This window comes from Oncorhynchus clarkii, chromosome 18, assembly GCF_045791955.1.
Source record: "Oncorhynchus clarkii lewisi isolate Uvic-CL-2024 chromosome 18, UVic_Ocla_1.0, whole genome shotgun sequence".
Lineage (NCBI taxonomy): Eukaryota > Metazoa > Chordata > Actinopteri > Salmoniformes > Salmonidae > Oncorhynchus > Oncorhynchus clarkii.
The window spans coordinates 18,845,479-18,866,595 of record NC_092164.1 but is presented as its reverse complement, the minus strand read 5'-3'; the positions used below and the strand labels follow the sequence as shown (position 1 = coordinate 18,866,595).

General features: G+C 42.7%; 1 pseudogene; it reads right to left on the bottom strand.

Moving 5' to 3' along the window:
- Positions 1–921: 921 nt before the first annotated feature.
- LOC139373156 (ATP-binding cassette sub-family C member 4-like) overlaps positions 922–21,117 on the bottom strand; it is a 43,356-nt pseudogene continuing 23,160 nt past the window's right edge.

The window sequence follows — 21,117 nt, the reverse complement described above, 5'->3', positions numbered from 1 at the left end:
AACCACTCCTTTATTGGGGGTGTCTTGCTAATTGCCTATAATTTTGACCTGTTGTCTATTCCATTTGCACAACAGCATGTGAAATTTATTGTCAATCAGTGTTGCTTCCTAAGTGGACAGTTTGATTTCACAGAAGTGTGATTGACTTGGAGTTACATTGTGTTGTTTAAGTGTTCCCTTTATTTTTTTGAGCAGTGTATAAAAAGAAAAGGCACATGCCGGATTCAAACTGGCAACCTAGCCCGTCATAGCCTGTGTTTAACACCCTCCATCCCCCTCCAACCTGCAACCCTAAAAAGGCTGTTCTTTATTTGACTCTCACCTGCTCTCACCTCTTGCAAGCTCCGCCCACTGACCATTGAACTTTCATCCAAGCATTCACATTCGTCCTCAGAACAAGATTGGATAAGGAAAACTCTACCGCTGTGTTTAGACAGGCAGCCCAATTTTGATTTTTTTTTTTCAGGTCTGAAAAAGATCTGATGCGATTGTTCAAAAGACCAATTTAGTGGAGAAAAATATCAGAATCAGGCTGCCTGTCTAAACGCAGCCTACTTGGCCTTTTATATAATGCATCCTCCTCACATTGCACAAGGTTTCCCTCAGATAATCATGATTATCACAAAGGATTCACTGAAGAATGTCACGGGTGATGCATTTAAATACTTGATATACTTGACAAACCTGTATATATTTGGTTTATCTAAAGGTGGATAGTGTAACACTGTTTGAAGAGTGTAAAGGGAAATAATTGTGAGAAGAGGCTTACAAAACCAGCTTGTGAAAAGATGGTGTAAAATTGAGGAGTTATCATTTTGGTCCCTTTTCTTTAGTCAATACTAATTAGTATTAACAAACTCAAAGAAAAGCAACTACATGTTTGATTTGAAGACCTGACAAGAGAGAAGACTTTTAAATAAGTTTGTTTGAAATGTAACCTTCATTTTAATTCAAACTTCACCGTGGAAAGAACATCCATATCTGAAACTTGAAAAAGAGGTACTGTGTTGCTATAGGTACATATAAACATAACACCACCTTTGGGAAAACGATTTAATTTGACATCCACTGCAAAACCAATGGAATCAAAATTTATATTTTTTTAAAGCTAAGATCAAGGTCTCTCTATACTGTCCCATTAGGGAATAAGTCAAAGTTCAAGATAAGTTTAAAGTCCAATGCATTTTCACATTGACGGGTAGGTATTCCTGCTTGTAAATGATCTAGATTGTCCTTACAACCATCACACAGCTTTCACTCATGCAAACAACGTGAGACATACATGGGTTACTCACTTTGGTCAAGTTAATCCTCATGAAAATCCCTGAATCCCTTATAGCATAATGACAGCATGACTTTTCATGTGAGTACAATGGTGAAGTGTAATTTTCTATTGCACGTATAGTATATGAATACACACGCCAATTAGTTCCATTGCACAGTGCAGCATGAGGTCAGGATACTGTGCAGTAGAATAAATCAATAGGAGTAGCAGCAGTTCAAATAGTAAAAGATTGAGGCACAAAGTATGAAAATGCAATGCTACTTCCATTGTTGTAATACTATTCTTATGATTGTCAATGAAAGTAGTATTAAAGATGAAACACACATCAGTGTCAATAAGGAAATACATTTTGCTTCCTTATTTAAATTTAAAAAGCTGATAAAGCACTGCATATTAAAGTCAGTTCCATAAATTTTTCCTGATTTTGCAAGCAAACAAGTAATCAACAACTTACCATTTTAAAATGACTCTGGCTGCGTTTACACAGCCAGGGTGATGTTATTGGTTAAAAGATCAATTAGTGGAACAAATATATAAATTGGGCAGATATGTGATATCTCTTTCTGCTCGTCAAGCCCCTGCACCGTCACACAACCGTCTCAAAGGCCATGGCCATTTTTGGACCATGGCTGTTGCCGTTGTTCATATACGCCTGAATGAAAATATTGTGAACTGTGTCAGTGACTTGGTAGACATTTTCAGTTGGGCTATCAGAATTCACCAAAAGTGTAATATACCAGTCAAGTCATTAGCCGTGGCAATGATGGAATAAAATGTAACAAATTATACAGATTTTCTGGCCAAACTCTTTTGAATAAATTGTTAGTGTATTGATTAAACTAAAGAAATCAAGTTAGGTTGAGAGAATGTGTGTGCTGGGTTGGGATGCAGTGTCAGTGCTCACCTGTTTGGCTGATTCCAGCAGGGAAGCTGCCTCAGCCTTGCCCATCTGCTGGACTGTCCTGTAGAGGGCACTTTCCTGGTTCTGAAGCAGGACGTACGGCTCGTCAAACTCCTGGATCATACCAGCGCCTAGCACCTGAAGGCAGGGTCAAAGGTCAGTAAGTCAACCTGGCTAGACTGAAATTCTATGGGGTTCCCAAGCAGTTTCACTCAGGCCCCTTTCCCGCATTGGGAAACATCCCGTGCCACCTGTCTATTTCTGTGAGCACAAGCACTGTTCATGACACAAACTGTTCACACCCCTCTTGTTGGCGGAGAGAACATTTAGCAGGTTTAAAGCTTATTTCCTGCAATTCTATACATTTTGCCATTTTAAAACTCAAACATTACAACAAAAATGTTAGCTGACATGGCCTAGTTGATCTGGACATTTCTGGGAAGTTATAAATAGCTCTCTAAGGTCTGCAATGACTGACACAACGAGGAAAACTTCTGACGCATTACCCAATTTCAAAATTGCATTCTACCATTACAACTTTCATGAGTAAGTTTAAAGCCAGACTGAGTTCCTCAACAATTTTTTTTTCTTCAGGGGGATTACCCCCCCCCCCCTCGTTTTTTATCTTGTGTTTGAGAGAGATTGGTCTACTTGAAGGTAAGAGCTCTCACCAGAATGCGGTCGCTGTCTATGATGGTGTTGAGGCGGTGGGCGATTGTGAGCACGGTGCATTCCCTGAATTTGTCTCGTATTGTCTTCTGGATCAACTCGTCTGTTCTACAGATCCAGGACACAGTTAATCAGGAAAGAGACTCAACCAAGATATAGAAACACCATCACGCTTTGCTTGACTACTAGATGCCTCCCAGTTGTAAAGCTCTAAAGGACAGACAGTGTGTGTCTGTGTGAGGCAGCTCTGTACCTGGGGTCCACGTTGGCCGTGGCCTCGTCAATGATGATGATGCGGTTCTTCCTCAGGACGGCTCGGGCCAGGCAGACCAGCTGCCTCTGACCCACACTGAAGTTGGAGCCCGACTCGGCCAGAACCGTCTCCATCTTATTGGGCAGCTCCTCCACAACAGACTTCAGCTGGACCTGGAGAGGAAACAGTTACTGGAATAAGACCCAGATGCCACCAAAAGCCCATTAACCTGTATGTAAATGTGTGTGAGTATATCCCGTTAGAGTATCTGCATCAATGGGAGTCTGAGGAGCAGTACCTCTTGGAGAGCGTTCCACAGGTCCTCGTCTGTGTGCTGGCTGAAAGGGTCCAGGTTCTTCCTCATGGTGCCGGTGAAAAGCACTGGGTCCTGCAGAACAGAAGGGCTCTAATAAGCTCTAACAGAGCCATATCTGAAAAGAGAAGGACTAAGGGACAGAGCAACCACAGAAGATCCTCCCACAGTAGCTATAGTGCATTTGGAAAGTATTCAGACCCCTTGAATTTTTCCACATTTTGTTGCGTTACAGCCTTAATCTAAAATTGATTAAATAAATTGTTTTCCTCATCCATCTGCACACAATACCCATAATGACAAAACAAGTTTAGACATTTTTGCAAACAAAAAAATGATGTACAGTACCAGTCAAGTTCAGACACCTACTTATTCAAGGGTTTTTCTTTATTTGTACTATTTTCTACATTGTCATCAAGGCAAAGGGTGGCTTCTTAGAAGAATATCAAATATAACATATTTTGATTTGTTTATCACTTCTTTGGTTACTACATGAATCCAAATGTGTTATTTCAAAGTTTCTCTTCGATGTAGAAAATACTACAAATAAATAAAAACACTGGAATGAGTAGGTCTGTCTGAACTTGACTGGTACTGTATATTATTCAGACCCTTTGCTATGAGACTCGAAATTGAGCTCGGGTGCATCCTGTTTCCATTTACCATCCTTGACATGTACCTACAACTTAATTGGAGTCCAAATGTGGTAAATTCAAATGATTGGACATGATTTGGAACGGCAAACACCTGTCTATATAAGGTCCTACAGTTGACGGTGCATGTCAGAGCTAAAACCAAGCTATGAGGTCGAAGGAATTGTCCATTAGGATTATGTTGAGGCACAGATCTGGGGAAGGGTACCAAAACATTTATGCAGCATTGAAGGTCCCCAAGAATACAGTGGCATCCATTCTGAAATTAAAGAGTTTGGAACCACCAAGACTCTTCCTAGAACTGGCCGCCTGGCCAAATTGAGCAATCGTCAGGACTTTGGTCAGGGAGGTGACCTAGAACCAGATGGTCATTCTGACAGAGCTCCAGAGTTCCTCTGTGGAGATGGGAGAACCTTACATAAGGACAACCATCTCTACAGCACTCCACCAATCAGGCCTTTATGGTAGAGTGGCCAGACGGAAGCCACTCCTCAGTTAAAGACACATGAACGCCGACTTTAAGTTTGACAAGAGACACCTAAAAGACTCTTAGACCATAAGGAACAAGATTATCAGGTCTTATGAAACCAAGATTAGACTCTTTGGCCTGAATGCAAAGTGTCACATCTGGACGAAACCTGGCACTATCCCTACGGTGAAGCATGTTGGTGGCAGCATGCTGTGGGGATGTTTTTTGAGTGGCAGGGACTGGGAGACTAGTCAGGATCAAGGGAAAGATGAATGGAGCAAAGCACAGAGCGATCCTTGATGAAAACCTGTTCCAGAGCGCTCAGGACCGCAGACCAGGGCAAAGGTTCACCTTCCAACAGGACAACAACCCTTAGCACACAGCCAAGACAGTGCAGGAGTGTTTTCAGGACAAGTCTCAATGTCCTTGAGTGGCCCTGCCAGACTCCAGACATGAACCAGATCTAACATCTCTGGAGAGACCTGGAAATAGCTGTGCAGCAACGCTCCCCATCCAACCTGACAGAGCTTGAGAGCATCTGCAGAGAAGAATGGGAGAAACTCCCAAAATACAGTTGTGCCAAGCTTGTAGCATCATACCCAATAAGACTTGCTGCTGTAATCGCTGCCAAAGGTGCTTCAAAGTACTGAGTAAAGAGTCTGAATACTTATGCATGTCATTTTTCAGTTTTTTATTTTTAATACATTTGCAAAAATGTCAAACTGTTTTTGCTTCATTATAGGGTAGTGTGTGTAGATTGAGGGGAAAAAACTATTTAATCCATTTTAGAATAAGGCTGTAACGTAACAAAATGGGGAAAAAGTTAAGGGGTTTGAATACTTTCCCGAATGCACCGTACCTGAGGTATGATGGACATCTTCTGGCGCAGGTCATGAAGGCCGATCTCGGAAGTCAAAACTCCATCGATGTAGATCCTGCCCTCTGGCTCTGCCAGGCGGAAGAGCGCCGATACAAGGGAGCTTTTCCCTGCACCCGTCCTGCCCACGATGCCAACCTTCTCTTTGGGCCTGAACATGGCCTTCATGTCCTTCAGGACCACAGGTCCTTCTGAGCTGTAGGAGAAGCTGACCCGGTCAAAGGTGATGAGGCCTTGGCTTGGCCACTCGGGAGGAGGACGTTTCTGGGTTTCCCAGGGTGCTTCACTCTCCAGCTCTGTGTACTCCACCACCCTCTCCACTGACGTCATCTGAGGACGGTGAATAAATTACCATATCAATTAAACAAACCTGGTTCTAATCTCGTCGACCGGCCCACTCTGAGACTGGGAGCTTGGTTAACCTTGGTCTTATGATAGTATGGCTTCTAAATTCTAAAACTTTACAGAACTTCAATAATCCTCACCCTGTTTCCTTAAGTGAGCTGTTTCAGCTGAACATTCCTGAATGACAGGATGCAATTAAAACCCTTTGATTCCAATGAATCTTATTTCTGCAGATCTCTGGGTTTGATTATTTTCTCTGTGGATATTCATTCCCAGGTAGAAATCCTTCACATATTGTAAAAGGGCCTGGGGAGCTGAGGGATGGACAATACCAGAGTTAGGACTTTAATGTGATCTTACCATGTTCTCCATCTCCGCACTCTGACGAATGGTCCATTGGAAGTTCCCAAGAAGGGTGACAGCGTAGGACAATACCAAACCCACAGCTCCCGCCTCCAGCCCTGATTTAGGACAGATAAGAACATTTTACTCAATTAATTGGCTACATAGCATGTCATCAACTAGAAGCCATGGATTACAGGCAACATCCGCAATGAGTTAAAGGCTAGAGCTGCCGCTTTCAAGGAGACGGACACAAATCCAGACGCTAATAAGAAATCCCACTACGAGCTCAGACGATAAAACAGGCAAAGCGTCAATACAGCACTAAGATCGAATCCTCTGGCACCCGTCGGATGTGGCAGGGCTTGCAAACGATCACGGATTGTAAAGGGAAACCGAGCTTCCCAGAGACGTAAGCCTACCAGATGAGCTAAATGCTCGCTTTGAGGCTAGCAACACTGAATCATGCATGAGAGCACTAGCTGTTCCAGACAAGTGTATGATCACGTCCTCCGTAGCTGACGTGAGTAAGAACTTTAATCAGGTTAATATTCACAAGGCCACAGGACCAGATGGATTACCATGTGTACTCAAGAGCTTATGCTGACCAGCTGGCAAGTGTCTTCAATGATATTTTCAACCTCTCCCTGACCTAGTCTGTTATACCTACAATTCAATCAGACCACCATAGTCCCTGTGCCAAAGAATGCCATGGTAATCTGTCTGAATGACTATTGCTCTGTAGCCTTAACTTCTTGGTGACAGGGGGCAATATTTTCACGTCCGGATGAAATGCATGCCCAAATTCAACTGCCTGCTACTCATCCCCAGAAGATAATATATCATATTATAAATAGATTTGGATAGAAAACACTCTGAAGTTTCTAAAACTGTTTGAATCATGCCTGTGTATAACAGAACTTATTTAGCAGGCGAAACCCCGAGGACATTTTTTTTTTGAGGTCACTCTCTTTTCAATGTGTTTTCATTGGGAATCCAGATTTCTAAGGGACCTACTTGCAGTTCCTATCGCTTCCACTAGATGTCAGTCTTTAGAAATTGGTTGAGGTTATTCCTTTGTGCAATGAAGAAGTACGGCCATCTTGAACGAGGGTCACTTTAAGTGTACTGTTAGTTAGAGACGCGTGACCAGAAAGCATGCTTCAGTTTGTTTTCTTCCTGTATTGAACACAGATCATCCCGTCTTCAATTTTATCAATTATTGAAGTTTAAAAATACCTAAAGTTGTATTACAAAAGTAGTTTGAAATGTTTTGGCAAATGTACAGGCAACTTTTGAGATATTTTGTGGTGACGTTGTGCAAATTGGAAGCTGTTTTTTTCTCGATCAAACGCGCCAAATAAATTGACATTTTGGATATATATGGACGGAATTAATCGAACAAAAGGACCAATTTTGATGTTTATGGGACATATTGGAGTGCCAACAAAAGAAGCTCGTCAAAGGTAAGGCATGTTTTACATTTTATTTCTGCGTTTTGTGTAGCGCCTGCAGGGTTGAAATACTCTCTTTGTTTACTGTTGCGCTATCATCAGATAATAGCTTCTTATGCTTTCGCCGAAAAGCCTTTTTAAAATCTGACATGTTGGCTGGATTCACATCGAGTGTAGCTTTAATTTAGTATCTTACATGTGTGATTTAATGAAAGTTAGATTTTTATATCATTTTATTTGAATTTGCCACGCTGCATTTTCCCTGGCTTTTGGCCAAGTGGGACGCAAGCGTCCCCTATCCTAGAGAGGTTAAGGCATTGGTCAAAAGTGCACTACATACGGTGTGACATTTAAGCAATAATAATTCAACCTCTTACCATCTCTGAGGAATAGGCAGCCGAAGGCGGTGACAGTGACAAAGGCCGCGCAGATTCCATCCAGTCGGAGAGCGAACCAGCGAGAAGTGACCAGGAACAGGAACCAGGACTCTGTGTGAAGATCCTGATAAGTGTCAAAGGTGTTCTGGAATCTCTCCTCGGCTCTGAAGGCTCTGATCGTCCACAGACCTTGGAGGGACGAGGACAGGTGGGAGAAGACGGGACTCCGAGCTGCAGAACACAGAAAATACATAAACTCACACACGCCTGCAGACACAAAAATAAATCATACACATTAATAGAGCAAATGTACAATTATCCTTTGTCCCTTGCCTCCCCTCACTGTCCCAGTCAGTCCTGTCACTCACTGGTGGACTCCAGGCGTTTGACGTCCCGTGACGTCTGCAGGAAGTAGCGTCTCAGAAACAGGAATATGATGAGTAGAGGAACGACAGGAATGAGGATCCAGGGCATGACTGCCGCTGCCACCGCCACCACGCCAATATTCTGCAGGATCAACTGTGGAAAATGAGATATGCCCCCCAGGAGACATGAGAAGAAAAGATTTATAGATACTGGATTGGGAAATCTTTCCGCCTGCCAAAATACATAGATGATCCCCTCTAGGACTATAAACTCACTTACCTGACTGAAGTCAACAAAGGTAATAGGTAGCATGGAATCCAGCTGGCCAATGTCCTTAGAGAACCTGTTGAGAATTCTTCCTGTGGTAGAACAGGAGGAAAAACTGGTTGAATCAATGCCGTTTCCCAGGTCATTTCAACAAAACAAATTCAATGTGGTGATGATTGATCAACGTGGAAAACTGATTGGATTTTTAAAAAGTCATCAACGTGCTAAGAATGCTATATTTGGATGACTATTCCCTATTGAAATTTGGTCTCTAGGTACTCTCTGTAAGGCCAGAGGTCGCCATAAATCAGGTCTTAGTTACTGGTATCTGGGCCCCTGAGCCATAAAATCGACCATGGGTGTACTAAGCCATTAAGACGTTTAAATTGTATAGTCTATTCAACCCCAAGGTCTTAGCCTTGATTTAATGCTTTGGCACCAGACACGGAAGGATGAAACAGCGAACAGGTAAGGCAAGAGTATTTAGTTCCTCCCTCTCCTCTGGAGGGAGAGAGCTTTGCTGCAAACTTAAAGGAACGTTTCGGTCTTTCCATGCGGTCTTTCCATGTGCATATGTTTGTCTATTAAACCTTTAAATAACGAAGTTGTTCGCCTTGTATTTTGCATCAAGCATTTGTCTACAACTTGACCAGTTTTCAATTCCTAACAAACGTAGGGGAATTTGGTATTTTTTTCACCCAACTTTGAACCTAAATCCAATGACTGTGAAATATATATTATGTACAGACAATGAGGTTGGAGTCATTAAAAGTTGTTTTTCAACCACTCCACAAGTTTCTTGTTAACAAACCATAGTTTTGGCAAGTTGGTTAGGACATCTACTTTGTGCATGACACAAGTAATTTTTCCAACAATTGTTTACAGACAAATTATTTCACTTATGTATCACAATTCCAGTGGGTCAGAAGTTTACATACACTAAATTGACTGTGCCTTTAAACAGCTTGGAATATTCCAGAATGATGTCATGGCTTTAGAAGCTTCTGATAGGCTAATTGACTCAATTGGAGGTGTACCTGTGGATGTATTTCAAGGTTTACCTTCAAACTCAGTGCCTCTTTGCTTGACATCATGGGAAAATCAAAAGAAATCAGCAAAGACCTCAGGAAAATAATTGTAGACCTCCAAGTCTGGTTCATCCTTGGGAGCAATTTCCAAATGCCTGAAGGTACCATGTTCATCTGTACAAACAATAGTACGCAAGTATAAACACCATGGGACCACGCAGCCGTCATACCACTCAGGAAGGAGATGCCTTCTGTCTCCTAGAGATGAAAGTACTGTGGTGCGAAAAGTGCAAATCAGTCCCAGAACAACAGCAAAGGAACTTGATAAGATGCTGGAGAAAACCGGTACAAAAGTATCTATATCCACAGTAAAACATGTCCTATATCGACATAACATGAAAGGCCGCTCAGCAATGAAGAAGCCATAAAAAAGACTATGGTTTGCAACTGCACATGGGGACAAAGATCATACTTTTTGGAGAAATGTCCTCTGGTCTGATGAAACACAAATAAAACTGTTTGGCCATAATGACCATCGTTCTGTTTGGAGGAAAAAGGGGGAGGCTTGCAAGACAAAGAACACCATCCCAACCGTGAAGCACGGGGGTGGCAGCATGTTGTGGGGTGCTTTGCTGCAGGAGGGACTGGTGCACTTCACAAAATAGATGGAATCATGAGGTAGGAAAATTGTGGATATATTGAAGCAACATCTCAAGACATCAGTCAGGAAGTTGAAGCTTGGTCGCAAATGGGTTTTCCAAATGGACAATGACCCCAAGCATACTTACAAAGTTGTGGTAAAACGGCTTCAGGACAACAAAGTCAAGGTATTGGAGTGGCCATGACAACGCCCTGACCTCAATCCCATTGAAAATGTGTGGGCAGAACTGAAAAAGTGTGTGCAAGCAAGGAGGCCTACAAACCTGACTCAGTTACACCAGCTCAAGAGGAATGGGCCAAAATTCACCCATCTTATTGGCCCAACTTATTGTGGGAAGCTTGTGGAAGGCTATCCGAAACATTTGACCAAAGTTAAACAATTTAAAGGCAATGCTACCAAATACTAATTGAGTGTATGTCAACTTCTGACCCACTGGGAATGTGATGAAATAAATAAATAATTCTCTCTACTATTATTCTAACATTTCACATTCTTAAAATAAAGTGGTTATCCTAACTGACGTAAGACACTTGGATTAAATGTCAGGAATTGTGAAAAAGTGAGTTTAAATGTATTTGGCTAAGATGTATGTAAACTTCAGACTTCAACTGTATATACACTTTACACCAAATGTAAATCTCAACTTGATGTTAAAATTACATCTGTTCCCAGTGGGAAGAGAACATTTAACCCTTCAACCCATCTCACCCTAACCGGTTTCAAAGCATTTTGAGGTCAGGAATCAATTCCAAGTAATTGTATTGTACTCAACTAGAAAAAGACAACACAAGCAGATTCTATTTCACAGGGGGGTTTCTCACCAATTGGGTTGATGTCAAAGAAGCGTACAGGTGTCCGGAGGAGAGAGATGAACATACGGTTGTGCAGAGACTGAGCAGCTTTCACCAGCACATTGAACATCACCAGACTCCTGGCAAAGCCAAAGATGACTGAGGCCAGAGTCAAACCTGAACACAGAGAAGGTGACTTGTCAGTCATTACACGATTTTCCCAAGCTTCATTCCAGGGAAGGGGACAACCTCATACTTACTTGCAAAATATTCCTTAAAGGGAGAAGGAAATATACAGTATATTTATATACAGTATATTTAGGAATGCTCTTCCTCTGTATACCTGCATAAATACCCATGTAGAAACGGAGGTCCAATTCTTGAGTGATGTTGAGGCCATTTTGGACAATCATAGTGCTGTTAATATTGAGTTTCTCCTGCTCTCCTGCCCTGTCAATCAAACAGCACTGTTATTTGAATGTTCACTATAGTCCAACTGAACTGTGAAACAAATAGCTACTGTAACGATAGATGCTTCTTACCAATAAGCCAGCCACCAATCCTGAAGAACATACGCTACCTGTGGGTGACAAATTACATTATAGTTGGTTCGACCATTGCAATGTCATTGGTTCCAATGCACTGATGTGTTCAGAGTTAGATTTTGCACACATCTATCAGAAGTCAAAATGCTTGTATTTACTGTAGATGCTATGAGGTAGAATGGTGACATATTCACTGCCTGACATTTTGGATGCGTTAATACCTCCGCGATGAGACTGAGGAGGACTGTGCCCAGCATAACCAGGATGCTGGCTCCTGCGTTTAAGTACTTGAAGTATAGGCTGGCGCCGATGTTGCCCTCTGATCGGCTCTCTTCTGCTACTGTCTGGACAAGCTCCTCCTGGGAGGAGATGGACAGATAATAGATAATACCATGTTAACTAAGGGATGAACAATCAGGGAGACTTCAGAATTAAAATCCTCCCAGTGACTGTATCTAAGGGCTTGAAAGGAAGTGAGTGGGGTTTGGACCCACCGGAAGCTGTTCAGCTCCATCTTTAACAGAGTGCATGGAGGAGGTGTGGGAGGATATTGAGTTCTGGGAAAAGGCGTGTTTGACCACTGAGTGATTGTTGTTGGTTTGTGGCTCCTCCTCCTCATCCCTCTTCAGCAGGGAGGTGAAGTCAACCCCAGAGTGCTGCAGCTCGGAGTATGTCCCCCTCGCTACCACGTGACCCTGACACACACACACATACATACACACGTCAACGCCCTGCCCTGCTTCTGGAGTCTGTATTCATATGTAAATGCATATGCCTTTGGGTGAACTATTCATTTCATAAAGATTGACAGCAGACATGTGTTATGTGCTCAACAAAGTTAAAGGTAAGCAGAAATGCACCTGTGGTCATATGTAGGTTACAAAGCATGTGTAGAATTTTAAACCCTGCCAGGAACACACCTCCTTGAGGACGAGGATCTGGTTGGCTGCTTGGAGGTACTGCAACTGGTGGGTGACCAGGATGCGGGGCTTATTCTTCAGAATACCACAAATACACCTGGACATACAAACACATGGAGAGAGACAGACGGACACTTTAAGAGCAGTTTCACCCTGCTGGTGAAGGCCTAAGGCCTGTTCTAACTACAGAGAATCCACATGACCCTCAACATTCTTTTACTTGTAAATGCTATACAAAAAAAACATTCCTGCCCTAAAGAAGCAGCCAGTAAGTAGACCTAATCTGAGTCTGGGAAGAATGTAGTTCAGTTGTACTAAAGGATAGAGGGGTAAGTTGAGCCACCCTTTCTAGAAAACCATATGCAAAATGAATCATGTGACCAAAAAAACTCAGCAAAAAAAGAAACGTCCTCACTGTCAACTGCGTTTATTTTCAGAAAACTTAACACGTTTAAATATTTGTATGAACATAACAAGATTCAACAACAGACATAACCTGAACAAGTTCCACAGACATGTGACTAACAGAAATGGAGTAATGTGTCCCTGAACAAAGGGAGAATCAAAAGTAACAGTCAGTATCTGGTGTGGACACCAGCTTCATTAAGTACTGCAGTGCATCTCCTCCTCATGGACTGCACCAGATATTCCAGTTCTTGTGGTAAGATGTTAACACACTCTTCCACCAAGGCACCTGCAAGTTCCCAGACATTTCTGAGAGGAATGGCCCTAGCCCTCACCCTCCGGTCCAACAGGTCCCAGATGTGCTCAATGGGATTGAGATCCAGGCTCTTCGCTGGCCATGGCAGAACACTGACATTCCTGTCTTGCAGGAAATCACACAAAGAACGAGCAGTATGGCTGGTGGCATTGTCATGCTGGAAGGTCATGTCAGGATGAACCTGCAGGAAGGGTACCACATGAGGGAGGAGGATGTCTTCCCTGTAACGCACAGCGTTGAGATTGCCTGCAATGACAACAAGCTCAGTCCGATGATGCTGTGCCACACCGCCCCAGACAATGACGGACCCTCCACCTCCAAATCGATCCCGCTCCAGAGTACAGGCCTTGGTGTAACGCTCATTTTTTCAACGATAAATGCAAATCCGACAATCACACCTGGTGAGACAAACTGCGACTTGTCAGTGAAGAGCACTGTTTTCCAGTCCTGTTTGATCCAGCGACGGTGGATTTGTGCCCATAGGCGATGTTGTTGCTGGTGAGGACCTGCCTTACAACAGGCCTACAAGCCCTCAGTCCAGCGTCTCTCAGCCTATTGCGGACAGTCTGAGCACTGATGGAGGGATTGTGCATTCCTGGTGTAACTCGGGCAGTTGTTTCCATCCTGTACCTGTCCCGCAGGTGTGATGTTTGAGGTGCAGGTGTTGTTACACGTGGTCTGCCACTGCGAGGACGATCAGCTGTCTGTCCTGTCTCCCTGTAGCACTGTCTTAGGCGTCTCACAGTACGGACATTGCAATTTATTGCTCTGGCCACATCTACAGTCCTCATGCCTCCTTGCAGCATGCCTAAGGCACGTTCACGCAGATGAGCAGGGACCCTGGGCATCTTTCTTTTGGTGTTTTTCAGAGTCAGTAGAAAGGCCTCTTTAGTGTCCTAACTTGTCATAACTGTGACCTTAATTGCCTACCTTCTGTAAGCTGTTAGTGTCTTAACGACCGTTCCACAGGTGCATGTTCATTAATTGTTTATGGTTCACTGAACAAGCATGGGAAACAGTGTTTAAACCCTTTACAATGAAGATCTGTGAAGTTATTTCGATTTTTAAGAATTCTCTTTTGAAACACAGGGTCCTCAAAGTGGCACTTCTTTTTTTGTTAGGAAGAGGTCATCATTTCATAGTTGCACCATACCTCCCCAAATCATCTTGCTGCTCAATGTGTAAATGTATATTTTTAAACTGTAGTGGGTTGTTTTATGTTGTAAATGGGTCAAACTTTGAGCTGTTATTTTGTCTCTTGTAAAGTAATTATTTATCTCAATGGGACAAGTCCAGTAAAATAAAGGTTAAAAAAATACAACCTGTTCAGCTGAAACTGTGGTTCACTCACTGTTCAAACAGGTGTTTCCCGACCTCAGCATCCACAGCACTTAGAGGGTCGTCCAGCAGGTAGATATCAGCATCCTGGTACACAGCCCTGAGACACAACAAGGCTTTCAGATAGAGACTGGAGGATATTCATCTATAGAATGTACCTCAACTAATTTCTACTCTGGTATGAAGTGGAGCTGTGGTCTTACCGGGCCAGGTTCACTCTAGCTTTCTGTCCCCCACTGAGGGTTGCTCCTCTGTCCCCTATCAATGTCAGGTCCCCGTCTGGCAGCAGCTCCATGTCCTAAACACAGAAGTGATAACAGAGACGACAGGGGTTAACAGTCACTGAACACAAAGCCATTACAACCACTGCAACGCTCCTAGAATAAATACCATGAGAGCTCCATTCAGTGTGTCTTACCCTCTTGAGGGCGCAGGCTCTCAGGACCTTCTCATACTTCTGAGGATGGAGCTCTTTGCCAAACAAGATGTTGCTGCGGATGGTTCCAGGGAACACCCAGGGCTGCTGGGAGGCGTAGGTCAGCTGACCTTTGACACTCAACACCCCCTTGTCACGAGGCAGCTCCCCCAGGATAGCGCTGAGCAGGGAGGACTGTGGGAGATGGGAGGGTAAACAAGTGAGCTGGCTGATATGGCTTACTACATATTTTACAATATGTACTGTGCATTAGGCCGTGGCAGTCACAAAATTTCATCAGCCGGTGATGGTCAAGCAAATAACTGCCGGTCTCACGGTAATTGACTGTTAATTAGCAAACACATTTAGCATCTCCTGGCTTCAACACATAGCCTACAGTATAAGCCACTGATGCAGACCTTTGGAACATCTACATTTTAAAAAGTCTAATAAATCCATGTAATATAGTCTGCACCTTCACAATAAATCCATGTAATATAGTCTGCACCTTCACAATAAATCCATGTAATATAGTCTGCACCTTCACAATAAATCCATGTAATATAGTCTGCACCTTCACAATAAATCCATGTAATATAGTCTGCACCTTCACAATAAATCCATGTAATATAGTCTACACCTTCACAATAAATCCATGTAATATAGTCTACACCTTCACAATAAATCCATGTAATATAGTCTGCACCTTCACAATAAATCCATGTAATATAGTCTGCACCTTCACAATAAATCCATGTAATATAGTCTGCACCTTCACAATAAATCCATGTAATATAGTCTACTCCCTCACAATTGATTCAATATTTATTTTAGACAGGTCTAAAGAAACATGATATGAAGAAATGTAGTCTATTTCAGAATGGCATACTCTGAGTTATCCTTATGTTATGCCATATGGCTGTGGGCTACACTAGTTCATTTAACAGACAAGATTTGATTAGAATTCCGTTGCATTATTTTATAGTATGACGAATCCAATTGAACAAAGCTGAATAAAATAGAAAGGATATGTTCTCCAAACGATTTGAAGGAGTGCGCACATGCGGCTATTCCGTGTTGAGTGGTTAACAAAGATAGGTACTCCTATATGCTTAATATAGAATTATTAATGTAACTTTAGTTGTTCTACAAATGTTGGACTATATGTTTGGATTTTGAATACATTGTAAGGCTGCATGATGTGACTCTGATGATTTGAAAAACATTGCATGAAAGGCATGAGCTCTGCTTTGTTTTTTTTACACAGGCTGTACACACTTCATCACTCTCATTCACAACTTGACAAGCGCTTGATAATGCCTCGAATTTCCCGGCGGCATTCCCTTACATCCAGTGTGGCCGTAATGTCCCCTAAAAAAATCCATGCCTTTTGCAGCCAGTGGACACAGTGCCATTGGGCTGAATATAATAATTATAATTCCCTTCTTCCTGAGTACTGTATTCTCAGAAGCACCTTTCACTCACATGGCTCTCCATCACCTGATCTGGTCTTTCTCACAGGCTACAAGTGAAGACAGACACGTCGGTGACGCAACTGCGGGCGTACTTATCCAATTCCGAGGTGCATATTAAAAGGTATTGGAAGAACTGTCCACATGTACTTTTCGTCAGCCAACAAGATGAGTAGGCCTAACGAACAGTAAAAGCACTAGCCTATGTCAGTCTACAATCCCCCATAGTACAAAAGGTGACCTATTCTGTGCGAGAAAGATATATTACCAACATAGTCTGGGACAGTTGTGGGAAGCGATAGATCCCAAATTAATACAACCACCAGCATCAATAAACCTGTTTTATGCAATGAGGCTGAAGCAACAGATCAGAACATTTAGCTTAAAATGTTGATTAACTATTAGGCTATTTCTTCACATTATGTGCGCAGCAATGCGCACACGGCAGTAGGCTATAAGCGTGAATGTTCCATTAGCGGGAAAACACCATTATCAAAAGTAATGCTTTTATTATTAAGGTGCATTTTTATGGTGAAAATTCTTACCCAAACTTACGCGATGCTTATCAGTTAGGCTCTACAGCCCTTATAAAGCAAATTAATGTGTTTAATTTTAATTTTATTTGTCCACTTTAGTTGTGATACAAACCTTATCAAAACATATAGGCCTATGGGCAAGGCTACATACGGTGTACATAAGGTGTGCAACTATGATTAGAAAAAGTGATAATATATAAGTGATAGGGTAATATTGTCACCCATCAGACTATTCTTGATTTAACACTGGCTTTACATATACTAAAACTATCATCAAGGCAAAGGGTAGCTACTTTGAAGAATCTCAAATGTGTTTATTTGTTTAACACTTTTTTGGTTACTACATGATTCCATATGTTTTATTTCGTAGTTTTGATGTCTACACTATTATTCTACAATGTAAAATAAAGAAAAACCCTGGAATGAGTAGGTATGTCCAAACTTTTGACTGGTACTGTGTGAACTTTTGTTTTGATTTAAAATGGACCATTATCATGCACCTATCTCAAAACAGGGGCAGGGGAAACAAATTAATGTAATCTATGGACTTAAATAGCGAATGGAGGACGCTTTTCCCGTGGTTCATTTGGTTTTCATGTGCAATTGCATAGCCTATACAAATGTTGAGCTCATGGGCTCTCATGAAGTGTTTGATTACATTTTCGATACATTTGCATTGATGTCAGAGTGATTAGAGGGACAATAGAGTGCTGAGTACCAGGCAGTTAGTAAGTTTCGTAGGCTACTAATGACCATCAGCGCTTGGAGAAGCCTAATTCCTGTGACTAAATGGTAACGTGGATATTGACTGCCTTCATGACTCGTGACCGCCGGAGTGGCGGTAATATGGTCACAGTAACACTCCTAACTATGCATGACCTCTGACCTTTCCAGCTCCCACAGGTCCAATAACAACAACGAGTTGCTCCGATTTCACTGTGAGTGACAGGTTCTGGAGAGACGGGGCATCCAGACACTGTGGGGATAGAAGGGAGGGACATTTCATAGCAACACATGAAGTTACCACACAGGACAGGTGTCTTCTTGTTTTGTACAGTGCCTTCGGAAAGTAATCAGAACCCTTGACTTTTCCCCACATTTTGTTAGTTTTGATAGGATTGGAATTCTGAACTTTAAATGTTATTAGTCATTAGTTGTAATAGAGACCTGAGGGGTGCCAGTTTATGGCCTGTATCACTTAGTTTCCTGCCTAGCAATAAAGATGCAATGTTTGTTCAGATGTGTAAGAGGAGATTCAGCATAGGAGAACAGGTTAAATGTCAGTGCTTGTGTGAATGTCTTTGTCTAATGCAGCTGTATTGACACTCGAAAGAATAAACTTGGTTTGAGCTTTAATAGTGTCCATAGAGTTTTTACTCTGAGAATTAAAACATAACAGTTTTCTGCCTTATTCTAACATTGTTTAAATAGTTTTTTCCCCCTCATCAATCTACAAAGAAAAAACAGTTTTTTGGAAATGTTTGTAAGTTTATTAAAAATAAAAAAACTGATATTACAAATTATTATTTACAATGACGGCCTACCCCAGCCAAACCCGGACGACGCTGGGCCAATTATGCGCCGCACTATGGGACTCCCAATCACAGCCGGAAGTGATGCAGCCTGGATTCGAACCAGGGACAGTAGTGACAACTCTTGCACTGAGATGCAGTGCCTTAGACTGCTGCACCCCTGGGCTACAAGCTTGGCACACCTGTATTTAGGGAGTTTCTCACATTCTTCTCTACAGATCCTCGCTAACTTTGTCAGGTTGGATGGGGAGTGTTGCTGTTGGAGTGTTGGGAGCTATTTTCCGGTCTCTCCAGAGGTGTTCAAATCAGGTTGAAGTCCGGGCTCTGGCTGGGCCACTCAAAGACATTCAAAGACTTGTCCCGAAGCCATTCCTGCATTGTCTTGGCTGTGTGCTTAGGGTCATTGTCCTGTTGGAAGGTGAACCTTCACCCCAGTCTGAGGTCCTGAGAGCTCTGGAGCAGGTTTTCATCAAGGATCTCTCTGTACTTTGCTCTATTCACATTTGCCTCGATCCTGACGTGTCCAGTCCATGCCGCTGAAAAACATCCCCACTTCATGATGCTGCCACCACCATGCTTTACCGTAAGGATGGTGCCAGGTTTCCTCCAGATGTGATGCTTGGCATTCATGCCAAAGTGTTCAATCTTGGTTTCATCAGACCAAAGAATCTTGTTCCTCATGGTCCGAGTCTTAGGTGCTTTTTGGCAAATTCCAAGTGGGCTGTCATGTGCCTTTTACTGAGGAGTGAATTCAGTCTGGCTACTCTACCATAATGGCCTGGATGGTGGAGAGCTGCAGAGATGGTTGTCCTTCTGGAAGGTTCTCCCATCTCCACAGAGGAACTCTAGAGCTCTGTCAGAGTGACCATCGGGTTCTTGATCAGCTCCCTGACCAAGGCCCTTCTCCCCCGATTGTTCAGTTTGGCCGGGTGGCCAGCTCTACGAAGAGTCTTGGTTGTTCCAAACTTCTTCCATTTAAGAATGATGGAGGCCACTGTATTCTTGGGGACCTTCAATGCTGCAGACATTTTTTGGTACCCTTCCCCAGATCTGTGCCTCGACACAATCTTGTCTTGGCACTAAACGCACAATTCCTTCAACCTCATGGCTTGGTTTTTGCTCTGACATGCACTGTCAACTGTGGGACCTTACATAGACAGGTGTGTGCCTTTCCAAATCATGTCCAATCAATTGAACCAATCAAGTTGTAAAAACATCTCAAGGATGATCAATGGAAACAGGATGGACCTGAGCTCAATTTTTTCGAGTCTCATAGCAAAGGGTCTGAATACTTATGTAAATAAGGTTTTTCTGTTTTCACTTTTTTATACATTTGCAAACATTTTTAAAAACCTGTTTTCACTTTGTCATTATGGGGTATTGTGGGTAGATTGCTGAGGATAAAAAAAAGGCTGTAACGTAAAAAATGTGAAAAAAGTCAAGGGGTCTGAATACTTTCTGAAGGCACTGTATATCAAAATGTGGACATTTGGGCCTCCCGAGTGGCGCAGTGGTCTAAGGCCCGTATCACAATCGGTCGTGATCGGTAGTCCCATAGGGCGGCGCACAATTAACCCAGCGTGGTCCGGGTTAGTGGAGAATTGGGGGGGGCGGGGGGCTTTACTTGGCTCATCTCACTCTAGCAACTCTTGTGGTGGGCCCGGGTGCCTGCAGGCTGACTCTGGTCGTCAGTTGAATGGTGTTTCCTCCGACACATTGGTGTGGTTGGCTTCCTGGTTAAGTGGGCGGGTGTTAAGAAGTACGGTTAGGCGGGTCATGTTTCGGAGGACGCACGACTCTAACTTCACCTCCCGAGCCCGTTGGGGGGTTGCAGCGATGAGGCGAGATCGAAATTGAGGAGAAAGATTGTAAAATACAAAAAAAAATTAATAATAAACATTTTATAAAACATGTGGACATTAAACATTTGACCCTGCCAGAATATTCACCTTGTCCCAGTAGCAAATTAAGTCCTTGATCTCAACAGAGGCATCTTTCTTTTCCTCCAAGGTGAATCTCATGTTGGGTCTCTCAGTCTCATCCAACAGAAGGAAATTCTGTGGGTCAACAGAGAGATGATTCAGCCTAACAAACCTTACTAAACTACAATAACTCATTGCACCTCGGTGAGGCACAGCAGCCATTTTGTGCCAGATGATCTATAGAGTACCTTGATCCTGTGGATACTGATGATGGTCTCGAACACCTTCTCGATGGCCAGTGGGAAGAAGAGGGTCACCGTGAGCTTGATGGCACCATATAGAGACACTGCCACAAACACCCGGCTGGCTGAGATGGTGTTCCCCAGGAGGACGTAGACGGCGAAAGTGATGAAAACAATGATCTTACTGGCCGCAAAGAAGGAGGCCATGTTTAGGCCTCGCAGGAAGGAGCTAGACATGATCTTGGAGATTTCTTTCCTGAGGGAAGAATGAAAGTGAAGTCTTTCAATAATAACACAATTAAACAAAACATTCTGTTACACATCTGTTAAATTCAATGGAGTCTTTATAAATCTTTCCTTTAACCTATAAAAGTCTAAGTCGTTGGGGGAGGTTCTACTAAGTTAACATATGGAATTGTTTTA